Source organism: Chiloscyllium plagiosum, chromosome 22, assembly GCF_004010195.1.
Source record: "Chiloscyllium plagiosum isolate BGI_BamShark_2017 chromosome 22, ASM401019v2, whole genome shotgun sequence".
Taxonomy (NCBI): Eukaryota; Metazoa; Chordata; class Chondrichthyes; order Orectolobiformes; family Hemiscylliidae; genus Chiloscyllium; species Chiloscyllium plagiosum.
Window position 1 is genome coordinate 12305774 of NC_057731.1, and position 21896 is coordinate 12327669.

A 21896-nucleotide genomic window follows, 5' to 3' on the forward strand; every position below is an offset into this window, starting at 1 on the left:
CACCACCCTGAACCACCTCCTGGCCTGGTTGTGTCCAGTCTCTCCTGCAATAAGAGAATAGGAGGAATTGTGTGAGATAGAACTGAGTGGAATAGCTGTGACCACATCAGCTATGCAGAGATAACAAGGAGTGAATTATTGTTAGCAATGGAATGGCCATGATTGCTTCAACCCAAGGTTTGCAATTTGTATTGTTGGTAATGAATGAAATGTCCGTCAAATGGAGAAATGTGGCATCAGTGAGTCTCGAGATGTCTGATAAATGCAGATGCTCCTAATAGGCCTTCATATTCACAGGAGTTGGCAAAAATTGTACATTGAAATGTGATTGAAGACAGCACATTATTTAGTCTGTGTGCTTGTGAGTGAGTCACAGGCTCTGCCTGATAGTCAGGATTACTCCCCCACGCTTTATGCTCCCTGTTATTTTGCTGACCCTGTCAACTCCATTAGCTTTCGTACTCTTCACATTCCTGTCCAAACTTATTATTTTGCCATGAATATCCCAAATTTTCCCTCTCAGCCTGTAGCTTTCTACACTGCCATGTGCATTATAGTGATCCACTAGCCTCTCATTGAAGCCATGGTGGTGGTAACTTGTGAAACTACCAGCTCTCAGAGTACACTGTACACTGCTAGAATGTATCAGATTCCACCCTTATGTTTGGAGTTGCCTCCCTTTCACTGTCATGATCCCTTTACCCTCAGGATATAACATAGCAAAATCCTGGACTTGTGTTTCCCAATTTCCCCAATATGCCATGGACTGCCCCCGACTAATACTGCCAAACCTCCCCCAGGACTGCTGCCTGACTGTAGTGACACCCCGGACAGAAAATTATCCCTCTTTGACCCAATGATGACCATTCCCCTTTGATATTCAGACATGGTCACTTGCTTGAAGCACATGCAATGAGTTAGACACACCTACTGGTGGTACATGCTGTTGGTGAGACATTGATGCAGTACAGTGTCATAAAGCAATATGATCACCCTCTTAGGCTGTCAGTGGATAAAGACCATGTCATCTTATTTTTGTGTCTGTTAATTGTGGACTGAAATATGGAAACAAAAACTATTTTTGAAAACAAGGATTGCAAGGATTGCTGCATAGTTTGAGAGCAAGTAACTTGACATTCATTGTAAATACTGTGTACACAGCTGCTGGTTTAAGGAGTAGTGAAGCTGAACGGTTGTGTAACAATGGAGTTCTCATTGGTAGCAAGTAGCTGATTGATTTATGGACGAATTACCAGTTATCAATGACAAACAACTTCTGCCTGCAAACAACAATATTATTGGTTCTAAGGTAGCTGTACAGCTTGGGGCTGTGGACAAGATAGAGAGAAGCCTTTGGACCATGACCATCTTAGAAACTCTCTCCATTCTCTGCAGTAAGCTACATTAAACACAAAGGAAACTAGTTTATCTTTCCTTCAGTTGCTGTGAGCAAGGTCCAATTAGTCAGACAGAGTCATTTTACAAGTGAACCTTACAAACTAGTGGAAGCATCCGAGAAGAACATTCTGACTAGCACAAGAATCATAATTATCATTTCACCAGATCCTGTGAACAAGATGCACAAACTGCTTTCCAAGTGTAACTGCCATCCGTAACCGACATTTCTATTTCTCTGTCTGTCTGTGTGTATATATGTGTGTATGTAATGGAGAGTTTATAAAAGGATTTGTGTTTTAATTAGTGGAGCTATGTGGTGACAGCTTATAACTGTTTATCTGTCATGAGAGTTTAATTACTTGTAATAAATACTAATTATTGTTATGTACAGAAACCTTTCTGTCAGCCTTGGCTTAGCAGACAGGTAGGTAGGTAATGATTTTTTGTCTATTTTGTTCCCAATATTTAAATTCTGTGATGAACCCAGGAATAACATGGCTTCCTTTCCAGTGGATTACCTCAGGGAATCATGTCATGTGATGCCAAGCAGGACGAGTTGCCTGCTTTTTTGCCTGCTCTTAACATCAATGCAAGCCATAGATGCTGTGGGCTTCAAAGGCAGTGCAAGGTGAATGAGCAATAAGAAAGTAAGTGTTGAAGCATACATTGTGTCATTGATAGCTGCACAAGATGTATGTGTGGTACTGTGCCCACAATGAGCTGGCAGAAGTATTCGAGCCTTCAGTGTTCCTGAGCTCCAAAGACCTGAAGGGCTGAAGTGGTGTGTGAAAGCTGGTCTGAAAGCTGCCATGATGATGTGGAGAGGTTGGTTGTTTAGCATTGAAGAGATTGGTGCCCCTGAAGCATACAGGGAAATGGTGGCAATGGTGGAGGTGGGATGAAAGCCAGAGAAGTAAATGGCAGGCTTTGGCGCTAAGTATTTGCACTCTGACCTTAATGGATGTTGTGCATTTGTGCTGTCTAGTTTCTTGGAGAAAATGGGAAAAATGGAGAGCTGCAGAGAAGTGAGGTGAGATCAGCAGCTCATGAGATGCAAATACATGGCAGTCACTGCTCATGATTGAGATTCTGGATTCACTGCTTAAACATTAAGAGGAACATCAGAAGAATTTTGTTTTTGATGCTGGAAATGTGATTTTTCTGTTCTCCCAACTGTCTCACCATTGCCCGTATTGTTTGAGGCAATAGAAAATTATGCCCATTGCCTGATTGATTCAACCGAGTTTCAGTTTGAAGGCATTTTCATTTAACACTTGAGAAGTTGGGGAGAAATGAGTTCCAGCTGATATCCAGTTGGATTTCCAAGTCAGTGGTGAGGTGAGCAGCAAAAGCCAAATCATTTTCAGAGTCAGCCAGGACTTTGCTAATAAATATAAATGTGCGACTATCACAATTAGGTTCCAGACACAGAGGTTGGAAATCATGCCAGTGCAATCCAATGAATATGTATTGACGGTTTAGACTGTTTACAGAAACATGGTTAAGCAAGACTCTGACAGAACCTTCTTTCCCAAGTCTCAGTTTCATGTGACCTGACAGCTCTCAAAATGCACTCCAGCTCTAAGCAGGGCAGCCTATTAAGCCCTTATGCTCCAAAGACATTTAACTTGGCAAAACTAAGATATCATTGTGATTTTTATATCCTTAATAGCTACATCATCATTTACATTCATGCCTGTAGACCATTGACATGTAGCAAAGTCAGGTGAGAGCATCGTACCAAATACATTTCAAGGTACTTGCAGCTAGAATATAATTTACAACTATATTTAATTTGGCTTCAGACAATGCTTGTCTACCAAATAGATGGACTTTGTATGTGAAGGGCTTTTGCAGGAAGGTTTCCTTGCATACCACTAATGGAATTTCTTAACCCCTTTGTTCACCTTTATCATTTACTTGAATAACATGCATAATCCATCTCTATAGGCATGATGATAAACTGGGTTCCTTGCTGAAATGGAGAAAATCAGGACTGCAGATGCTGGAGATCAGAGTCGAAGAGTGTGGTACTGGAAAAGCACAGCCGGTCAGGCAGCATCCAGGGAGCAGGAGAAAGATGGAGGAGAACTTCTTCAAGGTAGGCATCCTTGGAAGAGGCTTTGCAATAAGGTTAAAATCAACTAGGATCTGCTCCCAGGAGGACCAATTCCACCACAGAACATTCCAGATGGCCTCCTTCTTCAAAGACCACAATTTCCCCTCCCATGTGGTTGATGATGCCCCCAGCACATATCAACTTCCTGCACCTCTGCCCTTGAACCCCACCCCTCCAATTGCAACAAGGACAGAACCCCCCTTCCCCACAAGCCATCTTCACCTTCCACCCCACCAACCTCTAGATATGTCGCATCATCCTCCGCCATTTCTGCCACATACAAACAGACCCCACCATCAGGGATATATTTCCCTCCCCACCCCAACTGTGTTTGAGAGAGACCATTCCAACCGCAACTCACTTGTCAGGTCCACGCACCCACTGTCCCCTCCCAGCACCTTCCCCTGCACCTGCAAGAAGTGCAAAATCTGCACCCACACCTCCCCCCTCACATCCATCCAAGGCCCCAAAGGATCCTTTCACATCCAACAGAAATTTACCTGTATTTCCACGCATCATCTACTGTATCTGTTGCACCCGATGTGGTCTCCCCTACATTGGGGAGACAGGACGCCAACTTGTGGATTGTTTCACAGAACATCTCTGAGACACCTGCACTAACCAACCCCACTGCCCTGTGGCTGAACACTTTAACTCTCCCTCGCACTCTGCTAAGGACATGCATGTCCTGGGCCTCCTCCATCGCCAAACCCTAACCACCCAACGCCTGGAGGAAGAACACCTCATCTTCTGCCTTGGGACCCTCCAACCACACAGGATTAATGTGGACTTTACCAGTTTCCCCATTTTCCCTCCCCCCATCTTATCCAGTCTCAACCTTCCAACATGTCACCACCCTCCTGAATGGTCCTACCTGTCCATTTTCCTTCCCATCTATCTGCTCCCACCCTCCACTCTGACCTACCACGTTTACCCCCACCTTCATTTACTCATCGCATTCCCAGCTACCTTCCCCCCAGTCCCACCCTCCTCCCAATTATCTCTCAGCCCTCTTGGCCCACAAGTCTCATTCCTGATGAAGGACTTTTGCCTGAAACATCGAATCTCCTGCTCCTCGGATGCTGCCTGACCTGCTGTGCTTTTCCAGCACCACACTCTCGACTCCTTGTCGAAAAACCACCATATTTGTCAAAGGTGAAGGAGCAGCACAAGCATGAAACCATTAGCAGGACAACTTGGGCCCACCTTTCATCAGTAAATCAAGTGAACATGCTTGCACTAAATATTATATAAGTCACAATCTCTGTAGTCACTTACAGAAAAAAAAAACATTGACTTCACTACAGTTGTTGCCATGTATCTTCCCACTGCACAGTTCTTTGTGTCCCTTGCCTAGTCTTTCTGGATGTGGTCCACCATGTTTCTCTCTCTCTCTCTCTCTCTCTCTCGGTTTCTCTTAGACTCAGTGCAATGCCCATATATCTGCCAAACTCTTCTATTTCCTCTAATAAAAATGCCAAACTCACTATCCTTCTAGGCCAACACTTATCTCAGGACATGTCTCTGCAGAGTTATAAAATATTCATGGCCGAAAAAATTGATCTCAGCATTACTTAGTCTTAAAATAAACTTTACATCTTTTCTTTTGCTCCAGGTGCCAGAAGTCAAAGCAATTAAAATCCAATATGCCATCAATACAATTGAAACAAGTATAATGAGCACTTAAAACAGGGTTACTCATGGTTAACTAAGCAATTACGGCCTCATTTTGACACAATAACATTGTACTGCTGATTGTATGTCTGGTTTCTGTCATTTTCTTCCATTACAGCAGATGTACATTGTGGTATACATCAGAATAAAAATACACTTGGCTTGCTCTGAGTATGTTCCGCTACCGGGCATGCTTCAACATTGTTTGATTGGCAACTTTACTGGATGAAAATGAAATTCTATCACTGCCAGCAGAGAGGGTGAGTGGAGCAGTCAGTGCCAATCCTATTTTCAAGCAGAGTAATCAATGACAGAGCTTATCATGCTGGATTTTTGCTCCAATGTCTGAAATGAGACATTCATGGTAAAGTCACTCTCTATGACCTAGATCGAGCTTGAGATCTTCCAGATTTATAAAACTTGGTATGACACCATGCCCTGTATCTCCGGGCATAGTGTCACTTACATAGATGAGATATTGCTGAAAAATGGGCATATGTGGTGAAGGCCTCTCATCTCGCAGGACTCATCAGGACAATTCAAAGAATGGAAAATTAGTCAGTTCTGCTATAACACATATTTCTTCAACACGAATTAGCTTTAAAGCGATTGAAGAATTTAGACTGTTATTTATAGAATGTGAACTTTCCTTATCTGCATGGGCTATGATGCGTTTCCAGCCCCACAGTTTAAATAGCGCAGCTATTGCACTATTTCCTTATAACATAAGATCGCACAAATATGGAACTTCCGCATTATATCAGAATTGATCATAATAGGGAATATTGTATACTGCATGAGAAGAGAGTGCCGATTGGTTGGCAAGTAGACCCTGACTGGTAGAGATAAAGTCCACTTACCAACCAATCAGTACTCTCTTCTCATACAGCATAAATTATTGCACCCTTTTGCATTGGTATTTCTTGCAAATGTCCTGGTGTGTGCATGGTGAAAGGCATTGACAAAATGTGCCTTTTGTCAGCAAGATTCAATGTATTGCCAACTATTTATATGGAATGACATTGGTTACTCTCATTAAAGATGCAAAGTGGGCAAAGCCAAGGTTATAAATCTATCCACAATTTCACACCAAGTTGACAATTGCAATAAGAAAAGTCACAATTAAGGATCATTGCTACAAGAGATAGGAATGTCACCTCAAGAAAGGGACAGATACTGAGGCAGTGTTGTTAGAGCTTTTATATTAGTTCATGCTAAACATCACCCAATACTGTGAACTACTAACGTCTGGGAAGAATGAAGAGTTTTTCACCTTCATTATTGACATTCATCAATCTAATGAGCTTAATTGTCATCAATGTTTTTCGAAAATTGCTTGGTTTTTGTATTGTCCATACTTCTGAGCCAGGAGGCCCAGGTTCAAGTCTCACTTACTCCAGAGATGCGCAATTACATCTCTGAACAGGTTCTTCAGAAATATCAAGAGATGAATTGCTGCCAGTGATCTGACAGTTCTACCAATGACCCACTTACAGTTGGGGGAAAAAGAGATTTTGGCTTGAGGTCAGGGCAATACTGAGCAGCAGAACTTCCACAGTGGTGACACAGGTAAAAAAAACAACTTTTTTTCACTGCATTGACTATGTCAACATAAAGGTCTTTTCCAGATATTAAACACTGGTTTCCAGCTAGACAGCACAGGTACTTGTCCAAAATGAGTACTAACTGCATTTCCACACACAGCAAAGTCTCATATTTGAAACTAAGGCCTTTAAACCTGAAACTTTAACTATGTTTCTCTCTTCAGTGTTGTTGCCAACCAGCTGTGAGATTCCAGTCATTGCTGGGTTTTTTTTCCTGATTTCTAACATCTGTTAAGTTTTTCTCCTCACAGAATCAGAGGGCATAGTCTCAGAAATAAAGGGACAGCAATTTAAGACTGAGATGAGGAGGAATTTCCAAAAGTCTTTGGAACTCCTTGCTATAGTGAGGCATGGGGGCAGAGTCCTTCAGTATTTTTAAGGATGAGGCAGATAGATTCTCAATCAGTAGGGGAGTCAAGGATTATCAGGAAAGGGCAGAAAACTGGACTTGAGGAATGTCAGACCAGCCACGATCCTATTGAATGGTACAGCAGGCTTGAGGGGCCAAATGGCCAATACCTGTTCTTATTTCTTACAGCCTTATGGTTACGGTGATTCTGTTATGCTTATTTTTAGTTATTCACTTGTGTTTCCTTTTGGTTTTTTTGTCATGTGCAGGAAAATGCTTAATAGTTGGAATGCACAAAGAGAATTCTTTTGGGTAAAAACGGATGAGTTTGGCCTCTATTTTGATCCCAACTCTTGTTTCTAAACAATATTTAGTTTTGAGGATAATTTGCATCACTCTCTTCTAGTTCTGTGTCATCGAGTCATAGAGTCACGCAGCATGGAAACCGGTCCTTCGGTCCAACTAGTCCAATCCAACCATCATCCCAAACTAAGCTAGTCCCACCTGCCTGTGATTGGCCCATACCCCTCCAAACCTTTCTTGTCCATGTGCTTGTCCAAATATCTTTTAAACATTGTAACATCCACCACTTCGTCTGGAAGTTCATTCCATACACTAACCACTGTCTGAGTAAGAAAATTGCCCCTCATGTCCTTTATAAATCTTTCCTCTCACATTAAAAATATGCCCCTTAGTTTTGAACTCCCCCACTTCAGGGAAAGAACCTTTGCTATTCACCTTATCTATGCCCCTCATGATTTTATAAACTACTACACAGTCACCCCTCAGCCTCCTACAGTCCAGTGAAAAAAGTCCCAGCCTATCTTACTTTTATAACTCAAACCCTCAAACCCTGGCAACATCCTCGTAAATCTTTCCTGAACGCTCTCCAGTTTAATAATATCCTTCCTATAGCAGGGTGACCAGAACTGCACACACTACTCCAGAGGAGGCCTGACCAAGGTCCTGTACAACCTCAGCATTACATCCCAACTCATATACTCAAAGGTCTAAGTAACATCTGCCAGTAAACTTGTTGAAAAACAGACAACCTGAATTTTGAAAACATAATACTGCAGATTAAGATTAAAATCTTAACATCTATTTTATATTTTAGCTGTAACTCTGATCAGTGTGCAAAAGTATACAGAAATGTGGAGACCGTGCTTAAGATGATTAAGTGAGAGAAATGAAACTATTCTGTTCTTCCGCTAAAGATCTAAAACAGGAACAGCATGTGGCTGTTTTAAATTTCCATGATATTCCACTCCCCTCCACCCAGCGTAATGCCTCAACATCCACGATGTCCTCCTCTGTTGGGCAGATAGGCCATGCAGATCTCTCCCTGAACTCTACAATTGTGAGCCCAAAAATTGCCCATCTCAGGGAATCTCTCTTTGGTTTATGAATTGAAACTTTTTCAAACTTTCACAAAACCAAAGATCACTGCAAAGCAGAAAATGCACTTTGCTCGTAAGTTGGCTACCTCCCCCCCCGCCCCGTGATAGTGATCAATAATCCAAATGAAAGCTGCAAGAAAGAATGTATAATGTTTTTCACGTCCTCAGGACGTGCCAAAGGGCTCCTCAACCAATTCATTTCTTCTGAAATGTAGTTACTGTGATTCTGTTGGCAGACATGACATTCAATTTGTGCTCAGCAAGGTCCCCTAAACAGCAATAGGATCATTGGCCATTTAATTTGTTGTAGATGTGATGCGTGAGGCAGCAGTTTGGATAAATTGCTATTCTTCCTTGACTAGTCCCCGTGGGATCTGCTACATTCAACTGCCCAAGCAGACAGAGTCTTGGATAAATGTCGCCTTTAAATGTTGGTACCTCCAACAACGTAGCCCCTCAATGTTGAAGTGTAGTCAAATCCTGAAATGGTCTCCAATAGATTTCTGATTATTAAATATAGATGATAGTGTCTCATTTAATTACTGTCCTACTTGGACATCGAAAACAAAATGCACCCGCATTAACAGACCTGCTGGCAGCAGAAACATTAATAAATTGCAGAAGACAATCAGGCACCCACTGTAATTAAAAATCACAATGTAGAAATTTAGCAATATATGAACGATTCACAATGGAGGACAGATTGCAGATTATGCTTGGCATGGTAATCGCTTGATATTTCAAACTTAGTTCAATATAAAGATGACAAGGGAAGCCAGTCAGCTATTGGCACAGAATCAATCCGATTCCTCAAGGTTAGAGTTGGAGCAACAGTGAGTGTTAATATCTGCCAGTTCTAGCATTTATCTGTCACACCATTGATGTCCCTGCATCTGGATCAGAAAGTCCAGGTTCAAGTCCCACCTGCCCCAGAGGTTTGTCACAAAACATGTTTGAACAGGTTGTTTCAAAATGCAACTCTTTTAAAAGTCTGTCAGTTCCTGCACATGTTGAATTTTAATCTTTAAATAATGATGTGAGTTTAATCAGCCATGTGTACATTTTGAGAAACATCATGTATTGCATAGGAGCTCAACTCTCTGCCGTTTTTTCAAATGCATAAAACTTCAGCAATGTGCTTCTACCAAACTTTCTATCCCAGGCCTTGCTTAATGCAAATAATTCCTCAATCTATTTCATTAACAGAATGCCACTGAATTATTGACCTAACTTTGGCTGAAAGGACTAGAACTAATATACATCAGATAACGTTGTGATTTACAAAATAGCCATTCCATCACGTTCATTTGATTTGATTCGATTCATATAAGCAAAAGTCACTTCACCTGACAAAGGAGGAGCAACACTCCAAAAGCTTGTGATTTCAAATAAACTATAACCTGATGTTGTGCGATTCGGACTTTGTCCACCCCAATCCGTCACTGGCACCTCCACATCATGGTACAAAAAAAGATAGTGCTGTATAAAATCTTTGATTAATCAGATATCTTGTTCTGAGGGAAGATGCCAAACTGATACCTAAGCCCAGTAATTAGGTTAGGTGATCACCACATAGTGTTGTATCAGTGTGCCCACTATTGACACACTCACGTTAAAATTCAACATGTGCAGGAACTGACAGACTTTTAAAAGAGTTGCATTTTGAAACAACCTGTTCAAACATGTTTTGTGACAAACCTCTGGGGCAGGTGGGACTTGAACCTGGACTTTCTGATCCAGATGCAGGGACATCAGTGGTGTGACAGATAAATGCTAGAACTGGCAGATATTAACACTCACTGTTGCTCCAACTCTAACCTTGAGGAATCGGATTGATTCTGTGCCAATAGCTGACTGGCTTCCCTTGTCAGTAATGAGTGAGCACAGCTGTTTTGGTCTGAAATAAACAGATCACTTAAGATAGAATAACCAGCAACTCTGCAACTCATCAATGCAAATGGATCATTATGAGTGCATTTTGACTACTATAAGTGACTCCTCATTTTTTTAAATATGGGTATGGTAAGTGGTGGGGATTGCATTGTAAGTGTCACTTCTACTGCATTGTCCTATACTTTGGACGTTATCTTGATGCAAGTGCCTCAGTAGCATCAAATAGATAGACTAGACTTTCTACTGGACCTGAAAACACTGCTTATTGACGGCAAAGCTGTTTGGAGTGTGGTACTTGTGAAAACCTGGCCTTGGTCCTACTTAAAGACAGCCACCAGCTTTAGAAGGTGAAGAATGCTGCAGAAGCAGTGAACAGGAAATACTCTGAAGGCAACAAAATGGTGAGAGGTACAAAGTGAACACCCAGTTCTCAGGTACAATGTTATCTTAGCCGAGTATTTCCTTCTTGCCATTTATATGTTTATACACCATACGGCCTCACTCCCTCAATGCTGTTAAAACACACAAAGTTGATATTTGCTCAATAAAAGCATGTTTATTTTTCAGAATAATATTTTCCTCGTGCATTTCTTGCACAGCTTCCCAATTCTATGCTCCTACTGACAGTCTCTTTACTAATGGCTATATACACAGTCGATTTTAACCAAACTTTCAGCTTTGAGCACTGACAACATGAAATGACCCCGAATTCAGCACCAAACAAGGAATCTCGATATGATGCTGTATGGATAACTCAATGGGATCTGGCAGGGGAAAAAACAAAACTTATTTTACTCTCTCCACAGATGCTGACTGATTTGTGGGGTATTTCCAGCGTTTTCAGTCTTTCAGTCTGCAATATTTTATTTCCATTTTAAACTTGCATCACAAAAGAGTTTCAGGCAGCTAGGGATGGGATGAGGATAAAACACATAGTCTGGCCATATTTTCTCGAGAACTTTAACACTTGGGGCTCAATTAAATGGCACACTGCTATATCCTCGATAGCCAAAGGCAAGCTAGTGGGATTCATAGTGGAGTTGCAGGAAATCTCATGGGATAGAAGCCTGTCAGAGAAACTGTGGTAAAATCTCAACACCTGTCCCACTTAGGGTGTGTCAGGGCCTTTGCGGTGACAAGCATAAATGCCAAAAATAGCCTGCATATAGAATCATACAGCACGGAAACAGACACTTCAGTCCAACCAGTGCATGCCAAACATAATCCCAAACTAAACTAGTCCTACCTGCCTGCTCCTGGCTCATTTCCTATTCTTTTACTTACCAAAATGTTTTTTAAACATTGTAATTGTGCCCACATCCATCACTTCCTCAGCAAATTCATTCCACATGCAAACCGCCTTCTGTGTAAAGAAAATTTGCCCCGCAAGTCTTTTTTAAATCTCTCTCCTCTCACCTTAAAAATATACCCCCTAATCTTGAAATCCCTCATCCTAGGGAAGATACCTACCATTAACCCTTTTTATACCCTTGATTTTATAAACCTCTGTAAGGTCACCTCTGTCTATATGTGACACAAACTTCAAAGACCTATGTACCTGAATTCCTAGGTCTCTCTGTTCAACAACACTGCCCAAGGCCCTATCATTAATTGTATAAGTCCTGCCCTTGTTTCTGTTACCAAAATGCAACACCTCGCATCCAACAGGTGTCTCACTGGCTGTCTAAACCGGCATTATTAAAATCATTGGGAATGGAGCTGCTCAATGGGATTGTAAATAGAGAATACAGCAGCAGGACTCGCTATAGATTGGCCCAACACAATGGGCAGATACTGGTGCTCCTCCTGGGAATGGGAAGCAAGATGGATGGAGGAATTGAGTTGCTTGAGAGGTCAAAAATTAGATTCCCAGTGACAGGATGGAACTTTAAACTTGGGTTGAACTTCCCAACAGCAGGCCTTGGAAAAGCCTTTTTACATGCATTTACATATCATCCAGGTTCATTAAAAGGCTAGCTCACCAGAATTAAGCCTCCAATTTCAATTCAATTCACTGTGAATGAGCAAAATACATTGCTCCCAATGCCCAACTGCCAATAGGAGACTTGTGCACTTGTGGGACCTTGAAGTAAATAGTTGTTACTTTATTCTCTTTGGAGGATGTTCATCTCTACCAATGCCATGATTCAGATTGACGTACAGTAGGTTAAATTGTACAGGAAACAGAGGATGACCAAAGGAGAGACTGGAGTGTAATGGACATGGGTCAAGGAGACTGGCCAAGAGCAGATGTCTGCCTGGCCAAAGGAAGCTGACTGACCAGTGATTGGAGGCAGGGTGATCAGGAAGAAAGATGGGCTGAATGGAGAAGGGAGGCTTGCTGACTGGGGAGGGGTGAATGGGTCATAAAATGTTGCCAAGTGATGCTTTGCGTTGGCAGGAAATGGGTGAATGTTCCACTGCCCTTTTAAATATGGCACAAGGCCCTCATCCACATAAAATAACAGTGGAGGTGGCCTGACCCCATCACAGGATTTGCTCCCTGTGCATGCTAACGTAAAAATAAGCTGAGAACTGGGTAATTGAGTGAGAAAACCCAACCCTCCTTCAAGTGGAAGTGATGCATTGTCAAATGTAAACTGCATAACAGATGATTTCACCTGCTGGACTGAAAGGCCAGCTTCTGTGTAAGGAAATATGGTTTTATACTACAGTGTAGAGAGGATATACGCCCAGCACTGAACATTACTAACTGTTGATTGCTCTTAGATGGATGTGTTTGTAAACTGCATTCACACTTTATTTCTTGCTTCTTCACAAACAGTACATATTGTCCCCATCGCACAGCTCATTCAAACGTTCACTTCTCATATTATCCCAAAGATGTGAATGAAGAAATGAATTTTAAAATAGCGCAATTAAGTAATTTCTCTCAGCATAAAGCTGACAACCCTATCGCTAACCCTACTGTATAGTTGCAGCAGTATTCGTAATCAAGTTAAGGTTTCCCCTGAATTATATTAAGTTTAGATGGACTTCAATGTCTCTTTTTTTAAACTAATTCCATACACCTAACAGCACAGAAACAGGCTATACAGCCCCACTAGTCTACAATAATGCTGTACCTCTTTCACCCTACCTCACCTAACCCTATCCTTTTGCCCGAAATGCTGATTTTCCTGCTCCTCGGATGCTGCCTGACCTGCTGTGCTTTTCCAGCACCACTCTCATCTCTAGCATCTGCAGTACTCACTTCTGCCTATCAGCAATACTGTATATTCCGTTCTCAATCATCTACTTATCTAGCTTTCTTTTAAATAGCACCATGCTATTCACTTCAGTTATTGCTGCAGCAGGGAGTTACATGTTCTAACCAACCTCTGGATAAAGAATTCAAGTATAATCCCAAACAGCAAGAAAGTACATCACAATCTAGAATAAAAACAGAAAGAAATGCAGGTACTGTAAATCAGAATGAAACATTAACTCTGATTTCTCTCCACAGATGCTGAGCTTTTCCAGCAATCCTGTAATCTTTTTCACAGTCCAGAATGTTGCCAGAGTTAATGCAACATGCTTGAGTTGGATAGAATCGATGAAGCTTAATTTGTAACCTCAGTGTGAAGACATTCAACTGCCTCCCTTGCAAAGAAAATGGCTGTGGCAAAATGATTCTGTCTGTAACTGCTGGGCATTGCTCAGCTATTGAAGGTACTGTAGCCACTTAATCCACTGCATGAGGTCTGCAGGAAATCCCTGTTCACTCCAGAAGATATAAACAATGAACATGGGCATTTCTGTCAAAAAGGCTTTTCATGGGATTCCAACTAATGGCCTTAATGAGATGCTGCATGTTTCATGAGCCAATAGACAGTCCAGTAAACAGAGGGCAGGCTGTTCATTCTTCTGCCTACGAGGGAGTGTTCCAGTTCTTCTTAATAACAGCGATCTATTGAAATGCCTTTCAATTCATTGTTGAGATCTTTAGGTCATTTTCCACTATGACTGAAAGTTTCTATTTTTGTTCCTCTCCCCGCTATGAAAGGGGTGGGAGAGGGGGAGATTTGCAGAGGATAACACATGCAGAAATACTTGGAACGTCCATGTAGCTTTGTAGGAACAGTACTAGGCTCTCAGCCCAAAAGAATCATACTAATTCCCCTGTTCTCTCATTAGGAGAAAGTTTACCTAATATTTGGCAGCTGACCCATTCCCCATTGTAACTTAACAACAGTCGATTGGTGCATTGTATTGGCCATTAAAATTTGGAACATCCCATCAAATAGGATTTGGTCACTGAATAGAAAATAGATCGTACCCCCAGTGTCGGGTTACTACTTACTGTTATGGCCTCTCTTTCACGGCATACAGGGAATAGATCGAATTCTTGAAGGGAGAGGTGGGAAGAAAATAGGCTGTCTGTCGGATTAAAATGTCCCTAACATGCACAGCAACCAGGTGGGAATCAGTATGGCTTGCAGGAGATGGAAGAAAGTATGGTTACAAATAGAATCAAGGAACATTCAGTCCCTAGGGCTTGCTCTGTTATTCCATTAGGCCAAGGCTGATCTGTATCTCAACTCCACTTACCCACCTCTGCCTCCCTTGATGCCATTACTCAAAAGAATCTATTGATCTCAGTGATTAAAGCTTCAATTATTGTAGTGGCCATTTTTCTGAAGAGAGTTCCAAATTTCTACTAACAATTTGTATGAGAAAGTGTTCATTGATTCTGGTCACAAACACATGGTTTATAATTTTAAGATTATGTCTCCTCATTCTTGACTTCCCCACCCAAAGCAATACTTTCTCCATATCTGCCCAACACTTTTAATATTCTAAATAGTCTGATAAGATCATCCTTTAATCTCTTATTCCCAACAGAATACAAACCAATTAGTGACTCACTGTCTTCATTTTTGTGGAAGCAATGATTTGTTAAATTATGGATAGCCATTATGGCAATTTTTTTTCCTATAACTGTTGAGGTAATTGATGAAATGTGAATGTACAAAGGTTCAAAATCAAGCAGAAAGATCAAATTAAAGTATGGGCTTTCACAACTCTACTGTGGCAGCATCTTTACAGCAATGAGTCCATTCAAGAGTGCACACTATACTGAAGGAGCTATAAAAGAAACAGCAAAAGAAAATGAGGGAGTCTTAAAACACACGAGTTATGGGATAACAATATCAAAAGAACATTGATTTTCAGGAAGCATTATAATGTACTCAGAATTTCAATAATGCTTGTGAGATTTATCAAAATGGACTGCATTATAACTTAGAATAGCAGTGTTCCTGAAATGCCAGTTTCTCTGAAATATTGCACACTCACTTCCAAGTAGCTTCTCTGATGTAGTTCTGAAAGTGAGCCTGTAATTTAGACTAACACCCCATAATGCAGTGCTGAAGGAGAGCAGCGTTGCTGAAATGTCCTTTCTACATGTAGAATATTTAGCCCTTGGCAATGAAGAAACTTTAAAAATCAAGAAAGGGATTCTCTGGATGTCAGGACCAAAAGTCTTCCTTCAATCAAAAATTATCAAAACAAACCAATTGGTAACTTATTCCATTTGAGACTGATTGGCTCTCAAAATTACCATAATGATTTCATAAGTACAACAACCTAACAGGTGCTATACAGATGCAGTTTATTTCTCTTTTGATAATCTAGCAAGCCTCGGGTAAGTCAAAAGAGGTGATGAGTTGGATCCGGGCGCCATCAGGGTCCACAGGAAAACTGAAGCTCTGCTTTTGTTTGAATTGTGCTACTTGGCTGGGAAATAGCAGGGAGCCAAGAGCTGATCCTTCAGGGAACAGCAGATGTAACTGTGTGGGAGCAGGAAGAGAAACCCTTGTAACTGCTACTCTGGTCATGATTATACGGATAAGAATTTATTCATTGCTGAAAGGAGACTACAAATTGAAGCTTTTTGTTTTGCACAAATCAATCAGAACCAAGATACCCAAAACAGATTTGAAAAAAGAAACACCACTTTATATAGCATGAGAGAGGCCATTGATTGCTTGGCCTATCATTAGCATGGAGATGCAGCAGATTTTGGATGTCTCTATAACCTCTTTCTTTGGAAAAGTTGCAATGTATGTGCAAACTCGTTTTGCCTCCGGTACCTGAGAAGTCATGTGTGTAGCGTCTAGTACATGTAACTGCATCATACTGTGAACCTAGCTGATGAGCTTAAATTGCTTTCCTATGTGGCTCTTAGCATTTTCTGGATTATTCATCACAAATTAATTAAGAGAGATTTCAGCTAAGTACGAACTAGTTCTCTCATCATAAACCAGCATCCAAAAATGATGCTGAAGCCCTAAAAGCTCACTGGCTCATGCACACTGTGGAAAACCTAAAGACCCAACAGATATTCATCTGCCACATGAATGGCAGGCAGACATATGTAATCTCAAGGCAAAGCTCAATTTGCATCTATGTAAACCTTACAAGACACTGGAGTAGTCATACCAAAAAAAACATGATAACATCAACAAAATGCAGGCAGTGTTCAATTATGATTCCAAATTCATTTCTACAGACCTGCCACTACATATGACTGAAGAGTTACACTTGGGCCTCCTCCACCACCAAATTCTAGCCACCCAATGCCTGGAGGAAGAATACCTCATCTTGTGCCTTGGGACCCTCCAACCACATGGGATCAATGTCGACTTCAACAGTTTCTTGATCTTCCACCCCCCACCTTATCCTAGATCCAACCCTCCAACTTGGCACCACCTTCTTGAAATGTCCTACCCTGTCCATCTTCCTTCCTACCTACACACAAACACTCAATGAAGAGCTTATGCTCAAAACGTCAGCTCTCCTGCTCCTCGGATGCTGCCTGACCGGCTGTGCTTTTCCAGCACCACACTCTTCGGCTCTGATCGCCAGCGCCTCAGTCCTCACTTTCTTTTAAACAGTTACACTTGACGACAAGCTGCAGAGACAATTGCCAGACTTGCATGATGGTGGTGACCTACCTGGGGATATATGGTAGGGTTTGTGCTAATGGTCCCTGTGTTCATCCATGTATGAGCTACCCATGACACACCAAAGTGGTGTTCCCTTTCCATCTATGACTGGCTGTACACAATATAAAGCATTGTCAAATGGCTGTGTGAGCTTTTATTATCAGTTCTAAATGAGTTTTATACTTACACTGTGAAGGATTCCTTCGTGTTCACTAAGACCAATAGCAAGAGCATGTCCCTCTTTTGACAGTGCTACCTTATTTACTGTACTACTCAGAGAAGGAATTGACATTTGCACTATGTCACTGCATCATGGTAATTTGTATCTAAATCTATGTTCATTGAAATTTCATGAATTTAGCAACTCATGCAGTTGAGTTCAATTTGAATGACATTATGGACACCCAAAAAGGTAGCATTGCCAAGGGCTCCCCTCAAGGTCCTGCTTTTGCCAATGACTTTGTTGATTATGATGAGAAACGCACCTTCCTTGGAAAGATTACTAACCTCCTCTCCTTTGCATATTTCCGATACGTAGATGACACTTTTGGAATATGTTGATCCTCAGCCATCTCAAAGAATTTTACAGAATTCAATAAACTCCAACCTGCATTTAAATTTGTCATTAAAACCGAGCAATCACACAAGCTCCCCTTCCGTGAAGTTAGAAGATGGGTTTTTAACTTCAATCTACCAAAAGCCTAGGTGATCAGCAATTTATTGGAAATAGGATTAAAGGTGGTACTCGAGGAAAGGATAAGCTCAAAGAGGTCATGAGGGGATATTGAATTAAAAACGGAAAGATATGAGGACAAGGGAGAGCATTAAATGACATTTGGCCAGCTGACAAATTGGAATAATACAAAATGGATAAAGTAGCTGAATGGACTGCCTTGACCTTTAGTGATAAAGAAGTTCACAAAGTCCTCATCCATGTTGTTCAAGGTGAGGATGGAGGGGATGTGTGAGGGGATGAAGGAGTTAGTCTGCAATAGACAAAAGAAACCCATCTGCACATTCCAGGACAATCCTGGAAGAGTGAGTGTTTTTTAGTGGACAGGAGTAGAACCCAATAGTGTTTTGAGTGACTTGGTGCTTCATGGCTAAACCACTCGTCCATCAGAACTTTTCAAGCTGAGGCCCCTTAGTCTTGAGGGAGTGAAAATGACAATCTTCTGGGGCACCGACCAGGGTAGAGGTCAACCAAGGTGGAAGAATTAAAAATGAGTTCCCTAATTGGGGTTGTTAATCTGGTCCAATCATGGAGCCCTGACAGACAGCCATAAACAGGAGTGTCAGAGTTCTGTTCACTCTGGAAGCTGGCTCTGAGGGAGCTGGATCAGTGTAAAGGGCTCTCCATGTGTAAATAAAAGGGGACTTGGTGACAGAATACCAGCCTCTGTGCAGTTATTCGAATGAAAGATGAGCAAGACTGTGTCAATTGACAATATAAACAGAGTGGCCCTGAATATGGGTTGGACAGTATGTCTGAAGGAAAATATTTCAAGGATATACAAGGAAGGGGGGGATATAGATCAAGGACAGGCAGAAGGTATTAGTTTCATTTGGCATTGTATCCAGCACAACATCGTGGGCCAAAGGGATTGTTCTTCCTTCCTTCCTTCCCTTCTATGAAAAGGCAAACTCAAGAAAAGACAGCATGATGGATTCAGGTGGGAAATGAAGTCTCTGAGGATGAAAATTTATTCAATGCTAAAGCCGGGTGAGGAAAACATCAAAGATATCTCAGAGATTAAACTGATTTCTCTCTTGGGAATGTGACATAGAATAAAGGAAGACAAACTGCCATAGGAATAAGGGTGTAAGGTGTTATCAAGTGAGAAGTGTCACAATGTAACTGCGATATTCACAATGGAGCAAGTGATGAGAAAGATGTCAGGAAGGGAGGCATCATTAATGGGGATGTATCATCACCCTATGGCCTAGTTTTCTGGTAACATCATCAGGTTTTAATGAAATTCTTGGTGTCAAGGGCCCACTGCCAAAATCTATTTGCTGGTGGGGGGAGGGCGAGAGCGGTGGTTGGTGGTGTCTCTCTGTGTGGTGTGTGTATGGCTGTGTGTGTGTGTGTATGGCTGTGTGTGTGTGTGTGTGTGTGTGTGTGTGTGTGTGTGTGTGCGCGCGTGTGAGATTTGGGAGGACACCATACATCAAACAGGAAGAAGACTGCCAAGGCTAGACGACCACCATCCAACCTCGGCCACCTCCTGCTACTGGGTATATGTTGGGCAGGGGAAGTTAACCAGGGATGGGACAATTGGGGCATCAATAAGCTTTTGTAAAGGGGCCAGCCCCAGTGTTATGGTAATATCATAAGTAGCAGCATTGATACCTAATAAAATGTCCGGGGGAGGACTTGTGTATGGCCTTTTGCTTCTCATATCAGTTGGAATGATAATCATCGTGGATCAAACGAAGGAGAAGCTGATGGCATTCAGTATTCATTTGGAAAACACCCTCAGATATTTTGTTAGTTATTAGTCGCTGTGTGCAGAACATTAATTTTTAATTCCTGAAGAAACCAGGACAATCGAGGAGGATTAGCATCTGCAAGCACTATGTGAATTGAATGTTACTGAATCAAAGTATAAATTTGATGGAGCCATCAAACAACTGTAAGAAAATACTACAGAATAAACCAAGTAAAATAATGGCACCGCCACATGGTTCCAGAACATGACTCAGTGACAAAGACGTTTGCCTATTACTGGTATGTAGCAAAATATTCCGGAGGAGTTAACTCCACATACCTGATTTGTACTAGAAGTCTGTGTTTTCACTCTGCGGCATGTGTTTTGAAAGTGTAAAATAAAATCATATTACGCCTACGGGAATTGAATTTAATGAGGACAAGGTCTCCTGATGACTCAGCATAAATCTGGTAGAAACCATGCAGAAGAAGCATGAACAGCTGTTCAAACAATTTTCCCAGGTTTCTGCTGGATTTATGGTGGAACATTAGGAGCCCTCTCTGTCTCTATGAAGGAACTCCAGGTGAGGATCAACCATTGTGAGAATTTCTAAGACACTTGGATATTCTTCAATGAATACACAAAGCTATATCTCTCAAAGCTCTGCACCGTCTGTGTCCATACCTGTGGTTGACAGATGATTAGCAATGCCGCTTATTTTCCAAGTCATTGTCTGGCCTCAAGTCTTTACCCATCTCTAAGTTTTAATCCTCGACAACCATGAAGTAAAAGTAAAATTATTCTCCTCTTATCAAGAAATTGATCAAATTTCTTTCACAAATGTTTTGCTCATAGATATTATACTCCATCAGGAAATCATGTAAGTTGAGGATGGTTTGTAATCAAGCAACTTTATTTTCATTTTTCATTCATGGGATGTGAGTGTCTCTGGCAAGACCAGTGTTTAGTGTTCACTCCCAGTTTGAGAAGATAAAAGACAGCCATCATTTGGAACCACCACAGTCTGCATGGTTTAAATACAGTAGTTTTAAGAAGAAAATTCCAGATTTTTAGCCTAGTGAGATCAAAGGAGCAGTGATACATGTTCAAGACAGGATGGAGTGTGATTTTGAGCGTAATTTGCAAGTGATTATGCTCCCACACAACCTCTCACCTTGTTCCTCTAGGAAGTAACTCTTGCAAGCTTGGGGGTGCTGCTAGGGAAGGTGTTTTGGCGAATTGCTAAAGTGCATATTTTGGATCAGACACAGTACAGCCAATGGTGATCCTAGCTTGTGGATGGTGAGGGGAATATGGTGATGGTTGTGGTGTTGAATGTCAAGGGTAGAAGCTCAGCTTCCCAATGGTTGGAGATGGTCATGGCCCGGTATTTGTGTCGCGTGAGTGTTACTTGTCATTTCCAGGCCAAATCTGAACTTTGTTCCGAAGGAAGACCTTTAAATGTTGCAATCTGAGATAATTTCTCACCTGTCTGAAAGACACATTCAAGATATTTCTGCTAACAGTGCAGGTCACATCTACAGGATTAATGATCAAGTCATCCCAAGATGATTCTCATCTGCCTGGTCTTTTAGCGGGTTGCTGACAAAGTTTGAATGTACAAGGAGAAACAACTCTAGGTTTTTCAAACACCCCTAAACCTCGTTAAAATTAACTGGTTCATGCGAGTGTTAACTGCTACCGGTGGAGGAATCGAGGTTCAAAAGTCTCAATTTTAAAAATTAAATACTGTAGATATGCAGCTTTCTTGCTCTTAATTCTATTTGTGGCATCAAACTATCTTCCAGGAGGATGACTCTAGCTTTCTGCATTCTCTGTACTTGATCCCAGTGATCATTGAACTAGATCCATGGACAATGACGAGCCATTCTTTTCAAATTTTGCTTCAATTTACATTAATGCCTGCACACTACCCAAGTTGACCTCACTTAATCGATTCTAATTTAGTTTGAAGTGTTCAATAATTTTTAGTATTAAAATGCAACTGTTCTTTCCAAATCCACAACCTCCATCACCTAGAAGCTTGAGGGCAGATTATATACGAGAGTAGCGTGCG

At 41.4% G+C, this 21896-nt stretch overlaps 1 protein-coding gene across 7 annotated transcripts in view; it reads right to left on the reverse strand.

Moving 5' to 3' along the window:
* Nucleotides 1-21896, reverse strand: part of rnls (renalase, FAD-dependent amine oxidase) — a 160886-nt gene that overhangs the window by 57731 nt on the left and 81259 nt on the right. The gene's annotated exons all lie outside the window — the stretch shown is intronic.